The sequence below is a fragment of the Mustela lutreola genome, chromosome 3 (assembly GCF_030435805.1).
Source record: "Mustela lutreola isolate mMusLut2 chromosome 3, mMusLut2.pri, whole genome shotgun sequence".
In the NCBI taxonomy this organism is placed as follows: domain Eukaryota; kingdom Metazoa; phylum Chordata; class Mammalia; order Carnivora; family Mustelidae; genus Mustela; species Mustela lutreola.
The window spans coordinates 134780274-134804903 of record NC_081292.1 but is presented as its reverse complement, the minus strand read 5'-3'; the positions used below and the strand labels follow the sequence as shown (position 1 = coordinate 134804903).

General features: G+C 36.7%; 1 long non-coding RNA gene across 1 annotated transcript in view; it reads left to right on the top strand.

Annotated features, from left to right (window-relative positions):
* The window catches only part of LOC131827024 (uncharacterized), a 248592-nt gene that overhangs the window by 219445 nt on the left and 4517 nt on the right, over positions 1-24630 (top strand). The window contains exons 6-8 of the long non-coding RNA XR_009351857.1: positions 11809-11890; positions 18490-18641; positions 19084-19126. This is a non-coding gene — a long non-coding RNA (uncharacterized LOC131827024). The remainder of the gene's footprint in view (positions 1-11808; positions 11891-18489; positions 18642-19083; positions 19127-24630) is intronic.

Sequence of the window (24630 nt, the reverse complement as noted above, 5' to 3'; positions counted from 1 at the left end):
TGCCTACTTGTGATCTCTCTCTGTCAAATAAATAAATAAAATCTTAAAAAAAAAAAAAGGACTGGATAGAGCATATCAGTAACATTCTTATGACATGACTAAATAATAATAATAATGGTAATAATAAAATGTATCCATCATCTTCCCTTCCAACCTGCTCCCTCTCCAATATTTCTTAGCCTCAATAATTGTAATTATCATCCATCAAGTTGCCTAAGTCAGAAATATGGGCATAATTCTCACCTATTACCACTCTATTCATTACCGCTCTATTCATGTATAATCAATCCTTGGACTTTATATGCTTACCAGAGTTTGTGGAATTCTTCACTTTTCTCCATCCCACTGCAATAGGACTCTTGGTCCCTTCCGTTAATTTAGCCACTACCTTCTGTAGTCCTCTGTACTGAAGCCAACGAAGTTTTCCTGAAACATGAATTAGAATGGATCATTCCTAGTTTAAAATCTTTGAATGACTCCCATCATTCTAAGGATAAAGCTTAAAATCCCCAGGATGCTTTACAAAGTCCAACTTAACCTGGACCATGTTTGCCTCTACAGCGTCACCCTTTGCAATTCTGTGTGTTCAAGCCATCCTCAACAGTAATGATGCAGAGAATGCTTTGTGGCACCATTTATGTCGGGTTTTTAAACAAATTGCCCTTTGCATAGAATGTTCCTCCCTCCTATATTCCCACAACCCACTATCACCTGCTCTTTCCAGTGTACTCATAGTTACCCACCAGGTCCTCAGTTTCCTTAAAATTTGTATAATATAAACTTTTTTGGCTCCTATCCTAAAACCTCTAGCCTTTCACCAGCCTCTCCCTATTCCCCAGCCCCTACCTCACCCCGTCTCCTAGGTCCTGATACCCTGGCAACCACTTTTCTACTCTATGCTTTTATGGTTTGTTTGTGTTTTTTTTTTCCCGTTTTTAATGTGTGTGTGTGGTTGGTTGGTTTGTTTAAGATTCCACATATAAGTGAAACCATGCAGTGTTTGTCTTTCTCTTTCTGGCTTATTTTGCTCAGCATAATGTCCTCCAGGTCCATCCGTGTTGTTGTAAATGGTGGAATTTTTTTTTCAGGCTGATTATTCTGTATTTTATACATGTTCCAGATTTGCCTTATCCATTTATCTGCTGATGAACACTGGAATTGTTTCCACACCATAACTATTGTATATAATGCTTGCATTGAACATGAGAGTTCATATCTCTTTGAGGTAATGATTTCCTCTGGATATTTACCCAGAAGTAGGATGGATGGATCATATAGTAGTTCTATTTTTAATTTTCTGGGGAGCCTCCATACTGTTTCCATTGTGGTTGTATCAATCTATATTCCTACCAACAGTGTACAAGGGTTCTTTCTCCTCCACATCCTTGAGAGCATTTGTTATCTCTTATCATTTTATAATGGCTATCCTAATAGGTATAAGATGCTATCTCGTTGTGGTTTGGATTTGCTTTTCCCTCATGATTAATAATGTTGGACACCTTTTCATGTACCTTTTGGTTATTTGTTTTTTGTTTTTTTTAAAGATTCCATTTATCTATTTGACAGACAGAGATCACAAGTAGGCAAAATGCAGGCAGAGAGGGAGAGGAGGAAGCAGGCTCCCTGCTGAGCAGAGAGCCTGATGCATGCAGGGCTTGATCCCCGAACCCCGGGATCACGACCCAAGCCAAAGGCAGAGGCTCCAACCCACTGAGCCACCCAGGTATCCCCCTTTTGGTAATTTGTATGTCTTCTTTGGAAAAATGTTTCTTTGGGTCCTTTGACCATTTTTTATTGAGTTATTCCTGGTTTTTTTGCTATTGAATTATGTAATTGTACTGTATATTCTGGACATTGACCCCTTTTGGATATGTGGTTTCCAAATATTTTCTTCCACTCCATAAGTTGCCTTTTTGTTGTTGGTTTCCTTTCATGTGCAGAAGCTTTTTAGTTTGATTTAGTCCCACTTGTTTGTTTTTGCTTTTGTTGCCTTTGCTTTTGGTGTTATATCCAAAAAATAATTTCCAACATCAATGTTGATGAGCTTACGTACATGTAGAACTAGTGTTCCACATATATGGAAGCTTCATTGGCTATCAGAATCAGGTGATCTGGGGACCTGTCTCTTGGATAGTAGCTGCAAAATCTGGGGTGAAAACTTGTATATACAAGTTTTATTCCTGGATAGTGATAACTTGGAGTGGGCTACAGGTAGATGGAGCTGGATGTGTCCATTAGCTTCCCTGGTTTCATGGGAGGATCATAACCAGTTCCTAGATGTACACTAAATTAGAAGCAGGAAGCAGCTTTCAAATTATGCATATGGGCCCCTTTCAGGGAAAGCCTGGGAGATGGGTAATTTTCACTGTTTCCTCTGTGCTGGGCCCTGGGAGAATAGCCAGAGTGAAGGCTTACATGCCCATTAACAACTGCTCCTTTGTTTGCTATGGTTTTGTGGGTCTTGTGGATGAAAGCCTTATTGGTTTTCAGAGCTAAGGTTTTGGGACCTCATCCCTCTGACGGAAGTCTTAAAAGTTGAGTCACTAAGAGTTAAATCCAAACCCTTTGCTCCACAGAGAGAAGGAGGCCATTGGGAGTTCTCTCCCAATTGTATGGTCCTGTATCGGGTTTGGGGTTTAGGGCAAGAGTGTGTCAGTCTTTCCCTCCCATTTCACTGTTGGTGTTTTCTCATTCATGAACATATAGGAGTTGCTTAGCTAGTTTCTGAATTTCTCTCATGGGTAACTGCTCTGTGTGCAGCTGTACATCTGGTATGTTCATGGAGAGGAAGGGAGGTCAGGAGCCTTCTATGGCACCATCTTCATTAACTGTCCAACTACTCCTTCACTCCTTTCCATTTCCTCTCTCATCCTGGTTGAAGCTGCCATTGTTTCTTTCTTTCTTTTATTTTTTTAAGGCCAGATTTATTAAGATTAATTTATATACAATAAAATTCTCGTGTTCAGTTTGATAAGTTTTGGCAAATGTAAACAGTTATGGGACTACAACCACAACTGAATTACGTAACATTTCCCATCGTCCTAGAAAGTTCTCTCAAGGTCCTTTGTGATAGGTTTCCTCCCCCATCCCCATCAGTAGCAACATCTGATCTCTTCTCTATCCCGAGATCATTATACAAGTAAAATCTTAAAGAATGTAGCCTTTTGTCACTAGCTTGTCACTGAACATAATCATTGCGACATTCATTGTGTTGGTGCATGTAGAGGTAGTTTGTTCTTCCTAGTGCTGTGCAGTATTACATTTTACAAATATACTACAATTTATCTCTTTACCAATTAATATACATCTGGGTTATTTGGGTGCTATTATGAAAAAAAGTGTTATGAACATTCTTATACAGGTCTTTGAACAAATGTTTTCTTTTATTTTTAATAAACATGTAGACATGGAATTGCTTGATTATATGGTGGGTATATATTGACCTCTATAAGGAACTGGTAAACTGTTTTCTTAAGTTGCCATATCATTGTGTATTCTCACCACAATGTGTAAGTGTTTGGTCAATCTGCATCCTTACCAACACTTGGCATTTCAAGTTTATTAATTTTAGCTAATATAGTAGACGTTAGGTAATTTTTCATTGTGCTTTTAGCTAGCAGCATCTCAATGACGTTGACAAATCTTAACGTGTTTCTTTTGCGACCTGTAGTTTTTCTTTGTGAAGTGTCTGTTAAAATCTTTTGTCAATTTTTAAAAAAATGTTGATGTTTCTCTTTATTGAGTTGTAAGAATTCTTTATATATTTTGAATAAATTATTTTAAGAAGTAGATGTTTGGCTAACAGACTTTGGCTTCTTTTCCTGACAGTGTCCTTTTAAGAGTAGTTTTAAATTTTCATTAAGTCCAACTTTTTACCCTACCTAAGCAATCTTTGATTAACCAAAGGTCACAAAGAGTATATCTGTGTTTTCTCCTAAGAAGTTTTTAAATTTTAGTTGTTTTACACATGGTATGAGGTAATCTTAGAGCTTAATTTTTACAAACGAGGTTTTTTTGTTTTGGTTTTTAGTTTTTTTGTAGGTCATAGCCCTTCCCACTACATCAGAATCTTCTCCGTTTTGTAGGAGATGAGAAGTTCTTAATATCTACACTTATTTATATTATCTCAAGCTCATGATTATTTGTTTCTATGGTAGGCACAGGCCAGAACTGCCATGTTGACTTTCTCCTAGGTATTATAAGTAATTCTGAATATCACAGACTAGTTATCATTACCTAGATGCAATGTGGCTGTGCATGGGCTTGCCAAATCATTGTTCTATGACCAACAGGCACTGAAACAAGATGGTGCTGTTGGCATAGTAACATAGGTCCAGATGATATGCCCTAGTCCTGGTAAATGATATTAGAAATGCTTTCACAACTTTGCCTGTAGAAGATTATATTTATAGTCTTATTTTAAAATATTATATGAAGAAGTTACTCTTTCCATTTTTTTTCAAAGATTTTATTTATTTTGACAGAGAGACACAGTGAGAGAGGGAACACAAGCAGGGAGAGTGGGAGAAGCAGGCTTCCCACTGAGCAGGGAGCCCAATGCGGGGCTCGATGTGGGGCTCGAACCCAGGATCCTGGGATCATGACCTGAGCTGAAGGCAGACACATAAGGACTGAGCCATCCAGGCACCCACTCTGTCCATTTTGTAGCATCCACCTTTATTGGAACTATAAGATACTACGTAATAAAAGATGAATAATGACTTATTTTACTATATTTGCTGTCTTATTTCTCAAGATGCCAGTGTAGGTTTCACAATGGCATATATAGAATTTAGTCTGATTTTTAGAGTTTTCAGAAAACCGGAAATGAATTTTCCTTTTGGCTAGAAGTCTGTGTGGATTCCTGGTTCCTCCTCCCAAAAACTTCTTTTTATTCTGCTTTACTCCACATGGATTCTACAGAGTTGATTTAAACTGTTCTGACTCATACAGACATATTCACCCTAGAGAATTTTGACTCTTTTAACATTCTATCCATCACTAACGTTCCTGTTTCATTTGGGCTTTTAATTTGGATGAATTTCAAATTACTATTTATTTTGATAGAAACACTACTAATTATACAAAGCATCTTAATAAAGAGTGGAAACATAATTCAGAGCATCCTTCTTGTGGTATTCTGATACATAATAGCTTTAAAATAGCATTAAGACACTTTTTCTTCCCCACAGCTTTTATTCCATGCTATTAAAAGTCTTGTTACTTGATGTTTTTCTAACATTGAGGAAACTTAGATTCAAGGGTTTATGGGGAATTCTTGATCCTTCAGATAGATCTTAAATTTGACCAATTAGTAAGGTTTAAGCAAGCACATTGACTTGCTGAAGTTTAAAAATAAGTCCCTAGAATTGTGCTAAAAATAGGGTACAAAGTAAAGTAATATATTTAGTTTTCTTAATCCTGATACTCCTCAGAGTTTCTTACTGGATCCTAAGCTTCTGCTTCCTTGTATAAATTATTATAGTAGATTGAGTTAATTGCTTTGAATCTTCTCTTCCTTGTATCTACACCCTTTTCTATGTGTTTCTACAGTTTTCTATAAAGAAGTGAAATATTTTCCTTTTCTCTTGATTTTGAGTTCAGGCATGTGACTGACTTTGGCTAAATGAGATACCAGTAAATGCAATGCAAACAGACTCTTGAAGAAGCACTTTAGAGATTGGATTTACTCTCCTGTGCTTCAGCCACTGCCATAAAATAGGAGATCCAGACTTGCCTCCTGTTGGCCCCACATAAGGACAAGAGACACAGAAAGCAGGGTTAAATTGACCCAGCCAAGATCAGCCTGAATTAGTCCACCCCCAAATTACATTCAAACACATGAATGAATCCAGGGTAGATAAACTGAATTTCACAGGTACATAACAGATTTTATTATTGTATAATCATTATATCTCATTATTTGCTTCTCAGGTATGTAGGTTTGTTTGTTTGTTTCGTACTTTTGTTTTTTTGGGGGGGTTTGCTTGTTTTGGTAAAAGAATGAATTTTTTAAAATTTTTATTTAAAAATTTTTTTTTAAGATTTTATCTATTCATTTGACAGAGAGCACAAGTTGGCAGAGTAGCAGGCAAAAGGAGAGGGAGTAGCAGGCTCCCTGCTGAGCAGAAAGCCCAATATGGGCCTCTGCCCAGGACACTGGGATAATAACCTGAGCTGAAGGCACATGCTTAACCAACTGAGTCACACAGGCACCTCTTAGAAAATATTTTAAACTAATTTTTTTTTCAAGAATACTTAACATACAGTGTTGTTAGCTTCAGTTGTACAATATAATGATTCAGTAATTCTATACATTTCTCTGTGCTCATCTAGTTAAGTGTATTCTTATAACCCATTTTAAAACACTAAATTTTACTCTAAGCCACATACCTTTTATACGCATGATGTCATACTTTACAACCTTTTATTTTATGAGTCCCTTGACTGATTTTTATAGATGTAATTGATTTTACTGCTTTTTGCTTTAACCTCTATACTGGTTTTATAAGTGATTAATCTACCACTTTTATGATGTTTATATTTGTCTGTGAAATTTTTTCCTTTCTAATTTTCTTACTCTTTATTATGGTCTTTTTTTTCCAGTCAGAGAATTCCCTTTTACATTTCTTGTAAGTCTGATTTAGTGGTGATGAACTCCTTTAACTTTTGTTTGTGTAGGAAACCCTTTACCTCTCCTATTCTAAATGATAGTCTTACTAGGTAGAGTATCCTTGGTTACAGGTTTTTTGTTTTTGTTTTCCTTTTTTTTTTTTTTTTTCCTTTCATCACTTTGAGTATATTGTGCTACTGCCTTCTCACCCACAAAGTTTCTGCTGAAAAATCGGCTAATAGCCTTAAGGGGTTTCCTTTATATGTAATTGTTTTCTTTTCTCTTGCTGCTTTTTAAATTCTCTATCACTACTTGTTACCATTTTAATTATTATATGTCTTGATGTGGATCTCGTCAGATTAATTTTGTTGGGGACTCTCTGTATCTCCTGGATCTGGATGTCTCCCTCTCCAGATTTAGGGAGTTTTTAGCTATTATATCTTTCTCAGCTCTTATTTCTTCAAATAAATTTTCTGCCCCCTTTGCTCACTTTTATTCTGGGATCCGTTAATGCAAATGTTATTACACATGAAGATGTCTCTAGGTTCCCTTGACCTAGTCTCATTTTTTTTTTAAAGATTTTATTTATTTATTTGAAAGAGAGTGAATGAGAGAGAGAGCATGAGCAGAAAGGTGGGGTAGAGGGAGGGGGAGAGGCAGACTCCCCACTGAGCAGGGAGCCTGATGTGGGACTGGATCCCAGGACCCTAGAAGGCAGATGCTTAACCAACTGAGCCACCCAGGCATCCTTTTTTTTTTTTTTTTTTTTTTTTTTTTGATAGAGAGAGTGATTGAGCACCTGTGAGTGTGAATTGGTGTGGGAAGGTCAGAGGGAGAGAGAGAATCTTAAGCAGGCTCCAGGCCCCGCATGTCACCCAATGTAGGCCTCTGTATCTTACAACCCTGAGATCATGACCTGACCCAAAATAAAGAGTTGGATACCTAGCAATGAGCTACCCAGGTGCCCAACCTATTCTCACTTTTTATTATTCTTTCTTCTTTTTACTGTTCAGCTTGGTTACTGATAGAATCACCAGCCAAATTAAAAACATTTTGAAGACAGAAACTTTGTCTTATTCATTTTGTCTAGGGTTTGGGGTTTACTTATATATTAGATGGAGGGCTTTATGAATAAAAATCAATTAAATAATTTTTTCTGTTTTGTGTGTGTGTGTGTGTGTTACTCTGAAGATCATGCTAAATAGAAACAATTGAATTCCTCAAAATCTAATTCACCACTTCGTGAATTAACATGTAATTAACCATCCCGTTTCTCTCTTGAATTCTTTCCCAAGAACTTCAGCAGCAGTTTCATGAGCCTCACCCTTGATATCATTAGTGTATAATTCTTAACAGTAAGAACTTGTGCTGTAAAGAATAAGTAGCCATCAATGAACAATTTGCAGACCATAGATGAGCATTGAATGGAAAATTTTTTTATACTTCAGCTCAACACGGGCAGTAGTATTTGATTTCAAGTCACTTCTAGAGCAAATTGAAGAGTGAGCCATTTTAAATTTCATGCCTTCCTGTTTCTTTCCCAAAATAAATATCCTTTTTCTTTTTCCTATTAAACCCTATTCTTTATTTCTTTTTTTCCTTCTTTCTTCCTTTCTTCCTTCCTTCCTTTCTTTCTTCCTTCCACTCTTTTTTTTTTTTCTTTTTTTTGTGAAGACACCAACACCTTTATTCATGGCAACAGGGCAGCATCAAGGCTATCTGTGGAAATAATGGAAACGCTTATGGAGGAGCTTTAAGTCTAAGCAAGTCTCCTTTCCAGGTCACCACCTGCAGGCATGTAGGAGGGTCCCCTTGGCCTCCGTGCAGGTTCAGACGCATTTTTGTTGCCTGTGAACATGGCTTGCCTGTCCACTTTGATGATTCCTTTTTCTGTCCATAACCAGAGGCCACAGCTGACTCTGCTCTCCTTTTCTTGCATTTCCCTCCACACCCCAGAGTTGTGGTGGTAACATTCATGGCCAGGGGCCCAGAGTATGAGCTGTCTGGATCTCTTGCTTTCCATTTTACAATGTTATTAAACCCTATTCTTAAAAATGGATCTAAATGACAGCTAACTGAGGAAAGGCAGGTAATATTGCCTTTCATGAAGAGATTTGCATATTGACATTCATTTTTCTTTTTTAAACTCTTATAGTAATGCTGAATGGCCACTTTGCCCATCACCTTGAGAAATGTTAGGCATATAATGGTGACCAAAGCAAATATGGCTTCTTCCTTCATGGAGCTGATGATTTGGAGGTGGGCAAGTGAGAAACGAAAGACATGAACATGAGTAGTACATGCTTGACAAGGACGGGTAAAGGATATGATGGAGTATATGGTAAGGATTGATAACCTAGTCTACAGAGGCAGGAATTCCCCTGGGGAAATGATCGAAGTTGAAGTTGTTCCATAAAGTACAGGAAAATCTTTCCGGGAAAGGGAACTGTTTATACAAGGGTTTCGAGGAGAGAGAAATCTGTGCCAGAACTGAAAGTAGTCCAGAATGGCTGGAATCAAAAGAAAGATGGCATGGTCCTTGATGATGATATTTTGAATAGTGTTCAAAGTTTTGTCAAAATAGTGTCTAAAAATAGTGTTTGGATTATAGGAGATGCTTGTTAAAAAAGCAGATTCTTACATTGGGGAAAGTATGTGCTATGGTGAGTGCTATGAAATGTGTAAGCCTGATGATTCACAGACCTGTACCCCTGGGGCAAATAATATAATATATGTTAATAAAAATGATTTTTTAAAATGAGAAGAAAAAAAAAGATTCCTGAGCTTCCCCCTGTTATTACAGGGTCAGAATCTCTAATCAGAGCCTCTGTTCAGCATGTTAAATCTTTTTTTTTTTTTTTTTAAGATTTTTATTTATTTGACAGACAGATCACAAGTAGGCAGAGAGGCAGGCAGAGAGAGAGAGAGAGAGAGAGAGAGGAGGAGGAGGCAGGCTCCCTGCCGAGAAGAGAGCCCGATGCGAGGCTTGATCCCAGGACCCTGGAATCATGACCTGAGCCGAAGGCAGAGGCTTTAACCACTGAGTCACCCAGGCACCCCTGTTCAGCATCTTAAAGGTTCATTCTACAATTCTTATGCCCCTCAAATTTTGAGAACCACTGGCATAAATTAATATAGTTCCTAAGGTAGAAAACTGACAGGTATTAATAGTAGCCAAGGAATGTGTTTGTGTGGAAGGCAAAGTATCCTGGAGCTTTTAAAGTAACACCACACAGGCCAGGCTGCTTCTCTTTATATGAGTAGGAGAATTGGTCATGCCAAGCAGTAGTCCTGAGATGTTCTGTTTTAAAAACTTGCATTTAACATAGAAATAACAAATGACTTAAAATAAATTAAATCCTCATTTATATACCATAACAACTCTTGAGAAGTACCTGTAATATAACAATTACCATGGATATTCTCTCAGTATACCCTCTACTTAACCAATTTGCTGGACTTACTGTCTCTCCCTTCTGCCCTATCTGTGGCACCCATATACTACTGAAAATAGACTTGAAAAGAATACTTATTACTAAAGTATAGTATAACATAATATATAATGTTCTATTCATTTCAGGTATATAACATATTGATTCAGCAATTCTATACATTACTCAGTGCTCACCACTAGTCATGTTCTGTCATCATACAAACTTATTATACCATTATTGACTATATCCCTTATGCTGTTTATTTCTCATCTCTGTGACTTACTTATTTTAAAACGAGAAGTTTGTCCTTCTTAATGCCTTTCACCTGTTTTGCCCAACCCTCACCCACCTCCCTTCTAGAAACGTTCTCCACATTTTTTAGTCTATTTCTTTTTGTTTTGTTTTTTAGATCCCACATATAAGTGAAATCATGTGGTATTTGCCTTTGTCACTCTGAATTATGTCACTTTGCATACTATCCACTAGGTCCATCCATGTTCTCACAAATGACAAGACTTCACCTTTTTTGTGGCTGAATAATATTCATGTGTGTGTGTGTGTGTCCCACATCTTCTTTATCCATTTACTATAGATGGATATTTGGGTTGCTTCCATATCCTGACTACTGTAGATAATACTGTAATAAATACAGGGGTGCATGTATATTTTTTTGAATTAGTGCTTTTGTTTTCTTTAGGTAAGTACCCAACAGTAGAATTATTGGATCATATGATCCTAAATATACTCTTCTTAAGAATAAGCACAGCGGCGCCTGGGTGGCTCAGTGGTCTAAAGCCTCTACCTTCGGCTCAGGTCAGGATCTCAGGCTCTCAGGCTCTCTACTCAGCGGGGAGCCTGTTCCCCACCCCCCTTTGCCTGCCTCTTTGCCTGCCTCTTTGCCTGCCTCTTTGCCTATGATGTCTGTCTGTCAAGTAAATAAATAAAATGTTTTTTTAAAAAGAATAAGCACATACCCCTTTATTCTTAGCATGAATCACTTGTGTTTATTCTTAAACTTGTTTATGCCACTTGTTTTTCATTTTGTAACTATAACATTTAATTAAATAGTAAATAAATAATGTTAATTGTAAAGAGTTTTTATTTCTGTAAACATTAAATTTAATGCTTTGGAAAGTTTTGAAAATTTCTTTAGCACTGCTATCAGATTAATTACAGGTGAGAAAACAGAAGAGATTGGGGAAAAGTAAAAAAAACCTTAGATTTTGCTTTGATTTGTTCATCTATGTCTTTAAGTTGTTTTTTTTTTTTTAAGGTTATTTATTTATTTATTTATTTGACAGAGAGGGAGAGATCACAAGTAGGCAGAGAGGCAGGCAGAGATAGAGGGGGAGCAGGCTCCCCACTGAGCAGATAGCCCCATGCGGGGCTCGATCCCAGGACCCCGAGATCATGACCAGAGCTGAAGGCAGAGGCTAAACCCACTGAGCCACCCAGGCACCCCTGTCTTTAAGTTCTTATTTCACAAATAAAACAAAATATATGCAAAACAAACAAAGTAAAATAGTGCTTGTTGAAGATGTTTCTGAATTTGTTTGTGCTAACAATCAACACTGGGCTCCAGATAATAGCCCTATACCAAAGAAATAATCTTGGCCCTACATTTGAACTTCAGCAAATGAGTGGGTATATTTCTTAAATTAATATGTTAAGATATATGTGTATGTTTTTTATGACTTCCAAGTAGGCTTTAACCTACTTTCTTTGTTTAAATAAGTAATTATTTAATTTAATTATTTTTAGTCTCATGAGTTCCAGTATCATCAGTTCAGAAGCCTTTACTCCTATAAAGAAGACGGGGATTCATGCTCTAACACCTTGGAAGGTGGGTATGCTTGTAGGGTGGGTACATGACCAATTCCAGCCCTCTCAGAAAAGAACTGGCACAATATACAGTATTTTAAATCTTTATAGTCTGAAAAGCAGACTGTACATATGTTGTACATTATTGTAATTTTTGGTGACAATAGAAAGAGTTTAGTAAAACAGGAATATTTTTATTTTAATGGAAAATGAATTATTTGCTCCTTTGGTTTATTTTTCTTACAATGCAAAGCCAGGAGCACATTTACTTCTGTCTGGAGATTTCCTGGATAGCAGATACTTTTGAGAAAGGGTTTCTTGCTCCTTCTTTTTTTTTTTTTTTTTTTTTTTTTTTTTTTCATTTTCTGATTGTAATGGCAGGTTTAGTAAGAACAGGGAAGTTTCAAAATCTGTTCCTTCTACACTTATCTCAGAGAACTTCATTCAGATAAGAAGAGTTTCTTTTCTAAGTCACAAGCACACTATATCCCAGGAAAGGACTATCAGCTAGAGATGCTTGGAATTCAAAAATGCCAGCAAGAGTGATATATCCAGGTTCAAATTTTTAGTAAATGCAACTAAAGAATCTTAATGAATATGTTGCATAAAGACAAAAGTAGCCTACACTTTCAAGAGGTGAGAGAGAGGGACTCATAAAGTCTGGGTTTTAATCTCTAGGATTCAGTTACTGCCATTGAGTTACATTTACTAACTCCTCCTTTTCTCATTTATTTGAAAATAATTTATACAATAAAAGTTACCTCAGGAATCCTTAGAAATGGAACACATGAAGGAATTGTCAAGGACAGCTTATGTTATTCTATCGTTTTGTGGCTTGTCTGGTGGTTATCTTTATGTGGCTCTGTGATCATTTATATGATCTACTCTTAGTTCTCTCATTATGAGAGTCTCTATTCTTAACTGTTACTATTTAAGCAATATATTTATTGGCAGTTTCAGATGACAGATGGACATGTGCTCAGATGATGGGTGTGCACATCTGATTTTGGTAAATATCTCACAGTAAACAAATAAATGAATGTTCAGAGAATATCTGAAATGCTATATTTAAGTTTCCTATGCACATTTTGTTTAGCATTACAAATTGACTGTCTAACAGAATTAGGTAGAAAAAATATATATCAGATCCATGATGATTTGTGAATAATTGACTAGCCACACAGGTGCATAAGATTTCAGTTGAGATTTCCTTGTTTTTATGAGGAATATGTATTATTATTAAAAAATGGAGGGGGGTTCCAGGGATTCCTTGTCATTTTTGCAATAACAAAATGTTATGCATAATTTATCATGAGGCTAAAGTTTTCTAAATGCCTTGCCGTTGTGATATCATCTATACCACCATTGCCCCAAGAACGGAGAATTTTATAATTTATTCTTGTAGTTAGTGTTATGCTTCAAGCACAATTAGCTCTCTTTACTTCTGTTCTGGGGATGGGTGCTTCCACAGTGCAACACTCTAGCCATCCTTCAGAGCACTCTGCATTTTCACCTTGAAGCATTTATCATAACTGTAATGATGTGATAACTCATAATGATGCATTTCATGTTTGTCACCCCCACTAAATTATAAACTAAAAGCAGTCAAAGTTCATGGCAGAAGTTTAACTCCTACTGCATCCCCAGCACCTAGTAGATAATCAACATATTTTTTTAAATTAAACAATACATAGACAGAAACCTACGCTTTCCTCCACTCATTCTTCTCTTAGCTTTTCTAGGGCTCTTGTGCATAGTCGGGTCCCTTGAGGAGGCAGAGGGGACACAGGTAGTAAGCTCCTCTCCCCCCTCCAAACCTCCACTCAGCCCATACTCAAGCCCTCTTCCTTTGGCTCTATGGATCAGATATCCTACCACTGTGGACATAAACAGATCGGGACATAATTTATTGAGACTAGTAAAAGCTTTAGTGCACTGCCAAGAAATCACTGCCTTCACACATGCCCAAGGCCATCCTCCTACCACTATTCATGTAGCACACATCCAGACCTTTTCATAGAGAAAATATGTGTGGAAAACTATACTATTTCAAGTACATCCTTAACTTCCTGAAGTTGACCTCAGAAAAAAAATCAGGTATTTCATACAATTCTCTTTAGTCCCACTGTCTGAGAAAGAACATAAGATAGTTGGAATACAATTCTAGCAGAGTTTTACATTTTAGGTTTGTCTATTTTAATAATATTAATGTAATAACTCACCACATACACTACAGTTATAAAATAAATCCTTAGAAATATAGAAATACATAACATACTAAGTCAGTGGGACAGGGAAGATAGCTCATGCAGAGAACTCAGCAAACAAGATAAAATAGATTTTAAAAAAAAAGTGTTGACCACTATTTAAGGAAATGCATGTAAAAATCAGGTTGTAATAATAAAAATAATGTGAAACATTGTGAAGATTAATCAATTCTGATGATGAAATGTGGACTGAAAGTATCTGAAGATTCAAAAACTAAAGCAGGAAAACTAATAGGAGGTAAATGCTTAATGTTAAGTAGTGAGGAAAACCTCATGTTATATTATGGTTTGGTGGTTCAAATAACATAAAAATAATTTATAAGAGATGGTAGAGGTGCTGGAAGGTAGATGTGGCCAGTTATAATTTTAAAGCCAATTAATAAATATCCATGTCTTTACCTAGACTACCCTACCTTGACTATTGCAATAAGCCTTCAAATGACCCTCCCACTTTCTAAACTCTCTCACTTGGTTATCAGACTTCTTGCCCAAATCTGCCATTACATCTCTTTCTCCTTCATGCATTCATATTTCATAAGGTCCCACTGAAGGCCGTCTGTTTACCATGAGGCCTTCTCTGATAACCAGCTGTCAGTGAATATCTCCCTCCTCTAAAATGTCATACAACTTTACCAGCACCTTTCTTATTTATGACTCTTAGAACTTTCTACTTTGTATTTTAGTGACTAATGCACATTTTTACTACTTCCTCACTAGTCCATAAATTTCTGAGGGTGAAATTTTACTTTTACTGTACACTCTGCCAAGCGTATTATAATAGCCAGCTCATAGCAGGTGCTCAGTTGATCTGTGTAGACAGTACATGGTTTTCAAGACAGTTTCTGTACATGAGATTCTGGAGAGCATTCACCTTTCCCTTTTCTCCCCTTGTCTGCTTTTCTAAACTTGGCTGGGAGGCCAACTCAAGACAATTCCTCATGAAGCTTTCCATCACCCCTAAGTTCAAAGTGGTCTCTTGACTGACATAATCCCATGTATTCAACATCTAAAGTGTTTGAGTCACCACACCAGGCCACATGTGCTATTCATATGGTAGGTCACCATTTTCATGTGTATCAACCTCCCTCGCTCAAGATTATGAACATTTCAAGAATAGGGATCACATTTTATAAATTTTAGTACTTACCATCCTTTAGTCTTTATTCTATATTTAGTAGCTACTGTCAGCCCACAGTGGTGTTTCATATCTGCTGCTTCTTCTTTTGTTGCTGAAGTATCCTGAGCATTTAGAACACCGCTGGTAAATAGTAGGTTCTACGGAAATACTTGTTGCATGTGGTTGAATGAATTAGAAGTAGAAGATGATTTCTAGAGAGTCTGAGTGAAAGGTTGGCTTTTTTTTTTTTTTTTAAGATTTTCATTTTATTTATTTGACAGACAGAGATCACAAGTAGGCAGAAAGTCAGGCAAAGAGAGAGGAAGGGAAGCAGGCTCCCTGCCAAGCAGAGAGCCTGATTCGGGGCTCGATCCCAGACTCTGAGATCATGACCTCAACCAAGGCAAAGGCTTTAACCCACTGAGCCACTCAGGAGCCCCAAGTTGACTCTTTTAACAACTGCTTTCAGGAGCTGATTTCTTAGCTGTGGGAAATAGAAAGCAGGGTGCACACCTGTGGGCAACAGGCTCACGTGTGTAGGCATATCCTTCATGATCCTCATTTTACTTTTTCTTCGGCATACTCCCTTTAGGAGCCATACGTCAGATCAGAGTGGTCTCTACTTGGAAATATTTGATCATTAATTGTGTAGATCAATTATGCCATTTCCCCCTCAGCCAAATGATTTTTTTTATGGTTCTCCTGAGTCAGTATACCCAGCGTGTCCTTCCTCAGCATTTCTTTATTCCTGTGATCGCCAAGTTATATTTTAGTCAGTTTGAATCATGACAGATAACTTTGTCTCCTTCCACTCATTATTAATAAGCATATGATAATTCACCAAAGCATGGAGGTGTTGGTTAAGCTAGAGTGCTTTGAGCTCATGTAGCTAAATGCAGTGATACTTAATCATATGAAGGCTTAGTTTAGAACACTGGTCTTCATTTCTCTTTTTGCTGTTGGAGCCTTACCCTACAGGAGCCTTCCTTCCTTTCTTCTGCTACTTGCTGAAGATACAATGGGGAATAAGTCACAAATACCTCCGGTCCTAGTGGAATTAAATTTTTAGAGGAGATGACACTTTTGGAGAAGACTGATGTTTACTATTTTTATTACAATTGCTATACATGCATCAAAGAAGTACAGAGAAATATGAGAGCTTACAGAAATCTAACCTGGTTGTATGGAAAAGGGGCAATGGTGTTAGGGTTGAGTCATGAAGAGCTAGTCAGAAGTAAGGAAAGTAAGAGGAGGAGAGAGAAGGGAAATGTTCCAGGAAGAAGGAAGCAAGGGGTTAGTTCCCTTGAGGGGTCTCTTCTCCCTGTATTCTTCAGCTAATGAGAATGAATATCTTGTTCATTAAATTAAGTTGGCTTAAAGAGGTTTTTGACTTATAACATAATAAATACCATAGCATGTTAATATAAAATTGTATGCATGTATTTGAAAGCCTACATTTTCTTCCATAAATTAAAAATAAATCAAAACATGTCAAATCCTGGCCATATGATATGTAGGAAATCTCTTTTTCTTAACCTACCCTAATTTATAGTAATTTGGAGGGGGGCAGGCATCAGCGTAAGTCCTTTTTTTATACTTAAGATTATTTCAAAGTCAAGCTAACGGGAACACTCGTCATTTGCTCTGTTAAATTTTCAAGTATTTATTAGCTTCTGTCCTCAAGAGAACAGACATTATTAGTCATTTTCATATTGGTGATTTTTTAATCAACTTTTAAATGGATGTTTTTTGAAAAGATTTTCACAATTTCTAGTTTCTAGATTAATTAATGTTTCATAAATAAATCATAGTACCCTAGATATAATCCTTGAAAGCCAGATTAAAGAGCATTAAAATATAAAAACAGGTAGGGGAAGAAAACTTCACTATAAGTTAATGAAAAGGATATAATTTAGTTGAAAGAAACAAAATAATGTCAAATTGAAAATTACCATTCTGTTCTACAGTTCATATGGAATGTGACTTTCTAAAGGCTAGAGTTATTGGATTTTTATTCATATTAAGATTTGGGCCCCTTCTAGAGGAGTGAAAATTCTATGTAACTCTTAAAACCATGGAATATATTTTGGAAAAATATATGTCTAATTTTTATTACTATAGCTATTTCTAGTGAAAAATATCCTTTGGTCCGGGAATGAGAAAAAATCATAATCATTCTATGTGCACTCTTTTTGCTCATAAAACTAAACAAGTCTAATAGACTAAAATTTATCTAAGTCACAACTATCTCATTAGTGGCATTTTTCTTGCAATAAGATCACAAAGGATATTTTCATTCTTTCAATTCAGCAGTCAGCTCAAAGTCCCCTAATAGAAGGCTGCATTACTCAAGACTATAGTCTTGCCACTTTTAGTAGCATTTATTTTTAACTTCATTCTGTGTTAAGTGAAACAGAATAGGTATCGCCCTTTATAGGTACAGAGGGGAAAATGAGAAACCTTGGTTCTTTTTTCACGCCAGAGAGAACCATCAGACCTAACCCCATTACTTTTCCTTTATGTAGATAAGAGAATGACCATCTTTCAGGAAACATCATGACTTCTTTGCTTAAAAATGTTTCAGAATTTCTTATTACCTCTATCAAATGTTCTTAAACTTAAACTTGAGCATCAGATTCACCTGCAGGGTTTATGGAATCATGGATTGCTGGACCTGCCCCAGAGTTTCTGATTCAGTAGGTCTGGGATGGGGCGCATACACGGAGAATCCTGGCCTACAGGATAAAGACTAAAATTCTAATTATGCCCGGCCCATCATAATCTGAAGGCAGCAGAAGTCACTTGGGCTCTGGGAATAAAAATGCTGGGTTCAAAGTTCTGCCACTTACTCACTCTGTGACGATGACCAAACTACTTTGTCTGTAAAATAGGGCTACTAATTATATTTCTCTCTTAGGAGTGTTATGAATATTATATGAAATGATAATTTGCAATATGCTAAAAAACAGTGCGCCTACTATAGTAGGTTCCAGATGAATATGAGCTATTATTGTCATCATCATCTTTCCAATTTTTTCTTGGCTAAATATTTTATTTACAAGCATATCAGATTTATTCTAAACGATAGTTATATCATAGCAAATTTTATGTCTTTGAAATGTCTTCAGATGTCCAGTTTTCTCAGTATGGTCCCTGTCCTTCTCCTACACCCTTCCCATCTTCATCTACTTAACTCCTATTCATTACTGAGATTTCATCTTCTGTGTAACTTTCCAGGGAGGTGCAGACCACATGCACTCACATGCTGTCCCAAAGGACAGCACTCTCGTGAAGAAAACCTTGTGAAGAAAACCTTGTGAAGAGCTTTTGCCCTTTAACTAGAAAAATGTGCCAAGACTGGAGCAGTAGCCCAGCACCCTGCATCATAGGTAAATGTGGGAACAATATTAGAGAATGTTACACTAGTTCGTTAAAGACAAGTCAGCCCAAATTCTCCACTGATTAAACCCTGAAGTGATCCTGTATGCTTTATGGTTTAGAGATTCCCTGAATGGGAATTTTAATGGAGATTCTCTATACATTACATTCCTGACTTGGTTTGTACTCTATTTGGTCATCATTCCCACTCCAGCCACCCAATTAAATGCTGAAATTCTTTCTCCTTTCATAAAATCAAGTCAGTGCAGAATTATATACACTATTAGCTTTCAGTCGAATCTACACGAGAAGGAAACCATAATTGCCATTTCATAAAGCAAAGAATAGCTAAAAATCTATCTCCTGTTCTTAAAAATAAGTACTTAGTGCTTTGCATACCTTATCTCAATTACAATAACTCTATTTGGTAACATTATTATGCTCATTTTACAGAGAAAGAATCTGGCCACAGGAAAGGATCTGAAGTCATCAAAAAGTAAGTCATATCATATTTCTGTACCCATGCTTTTAACTACTGTGCTATGTTGGTTATACAAAATAGCCATACTCCTCAAAACACCGGTAAAAACACTATGCTGGCATATGCTTCCAAATTCTTCTTAGCCTTACTATGTTTACGTATTGAAACAATCGTAGAATGGCATATCTAAATATAAAAGAAATTGAAATCCTTATTTTTTTTCTTAGTTATATCATTTTATTGGTTTTTTTATAATTTTTAATTTTTTATAAACATATATTTTTATCCCCAGGGGTACAGGTCTGTGAATCACCAGGTTTACACACTTCACAGCACTCACCAAAGCACATACCCTCCCCAATGTCCATAATCCCACCCCCTTCTCCCAACCCCCCTCCCCCCAGCAACCCTCAGTTTTTTTTGTGAGATTAAGAGTCACTTATGGTTTGTTTCCCTCCCAATCCCATCTTCTTTCATTTATTCTTCTCATACCCACTTAAGCCCCCATGTTGCATCACCACTTCCTCATATCAGGGAGATCATAGGATAGTTGTCTTTCTCTGCTTGACTTATTTCGCTAAGCATGATACGCTCTAGTTCCATCCATGTTGTCACAAATGGCAAGATTTCATTTCTTTTGATGGCTGCATAGTATTCCACTGTGTATATATACCACATCTTCTTGATCCATTCATCTGTTGATGGACCAACAGCAAGACAGAAGAAAGAGAAATTAGGAGTCAATCCCATTTACAATTGCACCCAAAACCATAAGATACCTAGGAATAAACCTAACCAAAGAGACTCAGAACCTATACTCAGAAAACTATAAAGTACTCATGAAAGAAATTGAGGAAGACACAAAGAAATGGAAAAATGTTCCATGCTCCTGGATTGGAAGAATAAATATTGTGAAAATGTCTATGCTACCTAAAGCAATCTACACATTTAATGCAATTCCTATCAAAGTACCATCCATCTTTTTCAAAGAAATCCTTATTTTTATACAATATGACCTGATATATTCCTCTGATAGGCAGAACTTCACCAAAGGTTGTAGCTCTCATTTGCCACTCACATCTCTCCGCAGTGTGGAGCAACAGCAACAAAAAAATAAAACCAAAATCTCCAGTCTTGGTACATTTTTCAGTTAGAGGGCAAAAGCTCTTCACAGGGTTCTCTTCTTGAGAGTGCAGCCCCAAAGGACAGCATGAGTCACAGCTCTTCCATGTACTCAGCAGATACTCACTACGTAACTGCTGGGCCTGTGGTCTGCGCCTCCCTGGAAAGTTACATAGAAGTTGAAATCTCAGTAATGAATAGGAGTTAAGTAGATGAAGATGGGAAAGTGGGCACTTTCTGGGCTTGTCTGACCCACTTCTCTCCAGGCTGTACTAGCAGCCTTTCCACACACCATCATCATTGAACTTATCAAATGAGAATTGCCCATGTCAGTTGTCATCTGCTTCTCCCCACTCCCCACTGTGTTAGCTGATAGAACCAAACTGAAGAAATTAAAAAACATTTAAGCATCAGAATGTATGGATTAGCGCTCACTGACAAACTCAAGAACACAGAGTCTTCACAGTATATGCGTAGCCCAAGTTAATGGAAGTTCTTGATGCTACTCGATGATTTAAGAAGTCAGAGGGATTGACCAGCCGGAATCCTAAATAATCACATCTCTAAAATACCATTTACTGGAAGTCACTCTTTTTCCTTAAAAATAGTCATCTAATAGTCTCATCAGAGAAGCCTTAGCAAATTCTTTAAATTCCAGGCATTAGACCTCTTTTCAGAAGGAAACCTGAAATTGCATGACAGGGGTCCAGCCACAATCATAATTTCTTTAGATGCTTTACATTCTCTTCACTGAAACTTGGCACTAAGTGATATCCCTAGTAGCACAAGTGTATGATTTGAAGAAGAGTCATATGTTCAGCTTCTTGCTTTTTAATCCCAGGAGAAAACAAGTTGTTTTATCTATTTGGGGTTAGTATGAGGAACCAAACCAGAAAGGGATTTTAGTCTTCTCTGTATGTTGTAGTTATGGGGAATTCCCTCCTTTAGATCACAAAGGGGGCCATTAGAGACAGACCTTTTTTGGCCTTTGAGTTAATGTAACTTCTCTTTAAAATAAATTAAAATTCTGTCACAATATGCCTTCAAGTCTCCTCCTCCTCCAAATACATTCTATACACAAACTCAAATGGATTAATATTTTATATCTAATTAAAAATAACTGCAAAAGTGTGTCATATGTCACAGTGGACATATATCAACAATGTCTTTCAGCTTAAACTCTAGGGAAGAAAGATCTCAAATGCTATGCATGAATATTCAGTAAGTCTGTGGCTCATTCAGTCACAAGTTAAGATTCAGAAAGGAGTACACATAAAAATAAGAGAATAAACAAATAAAATGAATTTCTAAAGCCATGGAATGCTTATTATTCCTTCTAACTATGTATCTATATAGACTAAACATGTAATTGAAAAAGTGAAAATACAATTCGGTTATTTTACCCACATAATACTGAGCAATATTTAAAATTTTCTCTCAAAGAGACTAAGGTTTCTAGCTATTTAAATATATGCAATATTGTATTAAGATTGTATGGGAGAATTATTTCTGTTCTTTACAAATTAGATGATTTATTTTCTAAAATTACTTATGAAGGAAATGACCAACGATGCCCAGTGATAATGCAAAAATAACTTACCACTTGTTTGGGAAGAAATGTAAATTTCCTAATTGTAGCTTGAAATATATATACAACTTACAAATTTAGAATAGTATTTTTTTCAGTGTTCCAAAATTCATTGTTTATGCACCACACCCAGTGCTTCATGCAATACGTACCATCCACAATAACTACCACCAGGCTCACCCCATCCCCCCTCCAAACCCTCAGTTTGCCTCTCAAAGATTTTATTTATTTATTTGTCAGAGAGAGAGAGTGCACAAACAAGAGGAGTTGCAGGCAGAGGTAGAAGCAGGCTCCCTGCTGAGCAAGCAGCCAGATGCAGGACTTGGTCCCAGGATCCTGGGATCATGACCTGAACTGAAGGCACATGCTTAACAAATGACCCACCCAGGAATCCTGGAATAGCATATATTTTATGCCTGGAAATGCCATCAAGGAAAGGATACGAGAGGAGTAGATTTCGGATAAATAGAACAAAATTTGTAGAAAATTAACATTCTAAACATTGCAGTCTCAAGGATAACATTGATTAACAAAGCACTACTGAACCTACTTCTCCGTGGTAGACTCATGGAAATAAAGGAAAGGGAGATTTAGTTTTCATGGGCTCTCATCCTGATCTGGACCATAAATCTGCTTGGCAAAACCTCCTGAAAAAACCAATAGGGCCCCTTTGGGAGGATTTGGAAAGGCCTCCAGGAGAACTTAAAAGAAAAACCCTACTGTCTCCTCCAACTCTGATAACTGATGTATATGACATTCTGTATAAATTGACATCCCAACTCAGCTAAAAAGCTATGGTTTTAATTTTAAAAAAGCTTGAATTCTGATTTATTTCACAGGATAGCAATCCTATCCATGTTTCTAGAATTTGTATAATGAAATGCAGAAATGAATTCAGCCTAAAATTCTGAATTTGTATAATAAAATACAGAAATAAATGCAGTCTACAAAGCCTAAATTCAAGCCTAACTGAATGCATTTTTATAAAATGAAGATTAGATTAATAGAAGATCAGTGATCTTCATAGAATTTCACAAAAAGTTGACATTCAGTCAACAAAATTATGTCTTTGTTTACTCTTATTCTCATCAATATGAAATTTTCCAAAGACTGGAATATCTACAACTGCTTCCCAGACTACAGTTCATTGAAGAACATAAATTGTGGATCATATTCTTTCCTAGAACACTTTTGCTTTAGTTCAATGTAAATTAATTTAATTCAATTAATTCAAAAATCCTGCATCTGTACAAATTCACTTATGCTCTCAGTATGTGGTTATTGTTTCACTAAAAATGTTAGTTATGAGATAGTTTGTCTGTTAGATGTTTTGTTGTCTTGTACTTGTAAGCATAATGATATAGAATTTCAAAAAGGATGTCAAGTAAAACTCTCCTGAGGGATTTAAACAAAGGAACATGTCTAGCATCAGAGCTCTGACAACAGCAGTTATATTTGATTTGATTGTAAAAAAAAAATACATGTTTTAAGTGTTTGAGTAATATCTGTGCCAGAATTGAATAGGAAATGGCAGAAGCTTAAGTTCTTTAATCTACATGAGCTAATGAGTTCTTATTCACACACCAGTTATAAATTAGAAGAAATGTTTCCTCTTCAAAATGGACTACTGTGTTCATCAGTTTACACAAAGGAAACTGGAATAGTTCATAGGAGTTTAGAAAAGCAGCTATATACAGAACAAAACAAAAACAGAAAGAAAATGGCTTATCATCTAACTTAAGAATTATTGTCTAGTTGGTATCGATTTGCATAGTTGCAATCATATCAAACAAAGGCCTTCCCCCATAGATTAACATTCAGTGGTCAAGAACTGACAAGATAGAATGTAAACCACAGACAACTGGTCTGCTTTGGGAAATAAGGAGAAGAAGAGATGAGCAAAGGGAGGGTATTATTATTTAAAAAAAAAAAAAGAAAGCAAGACAAAATTATTCTGAAGTGACTGTTTCATTATTAGGCATTATACCCCTATGCAGGGATTATTATTATTATTATTATTATTCTTGTATTTTAATATTTTGAAGGGTATTTGGTTGGCAACCTTAATTCCTGAAAACTGTTTACCAAATCTTTTGTTTTGGGAAAATCATTTTGGTCAAATCATTGTTTAAGTACACTGGCATTTTCCATCCAGCATTTGGATAGTGGGGGTTCCATGTGGACTGGAGAGGACTGGGGGTATAACTAGGGCTTCTGGGCAACAGCAGACAATTTCCACAGAGTGAAACAAGTAGCATGGGGGACTGGAAGATTTCAGTGTACCGAAGAAAGGAATTATGCTACTGTTTATGTCAGAATATGTAGAAAGATAGCACTGCTGTATGCCTTTAATCATTTTAACTGGCAGCAGTCAAAATTTCAATAAAACAAATCTTAAGAATACTGTTCGGGATGTGAGGGCGATCTGGCTGCGACATCTGTCACCCCATTGATCGCCAGGGCTGATTCGGCTGATCTGGCTGGCTAGGCGGGTGTCCCCTTCCTCCCTCACCGCTCCATGTGCGTCCCTCCCGAAGCTGCGCGCTCGGTCGAAGAGGACGACCTTCCCCGATAGAGGAGAGGACCGTTCTTCGGTCAAGGGTATACGAGTAGCTGCGCTCCCCTGCTAGAACCTCCAAACAAGCTCTCAAGAATACTGTTCGTACAACAGATTCAAGTGACCTTGAATGTTTTTTAAACTCCCAATTTATCATGAACAAACCCATACTGGGTTCATATTCAATGCATTAATCATCAACTTTATAAAATAAGCTACATAATAAAATTAAATTAAATCTCAATTTACCAA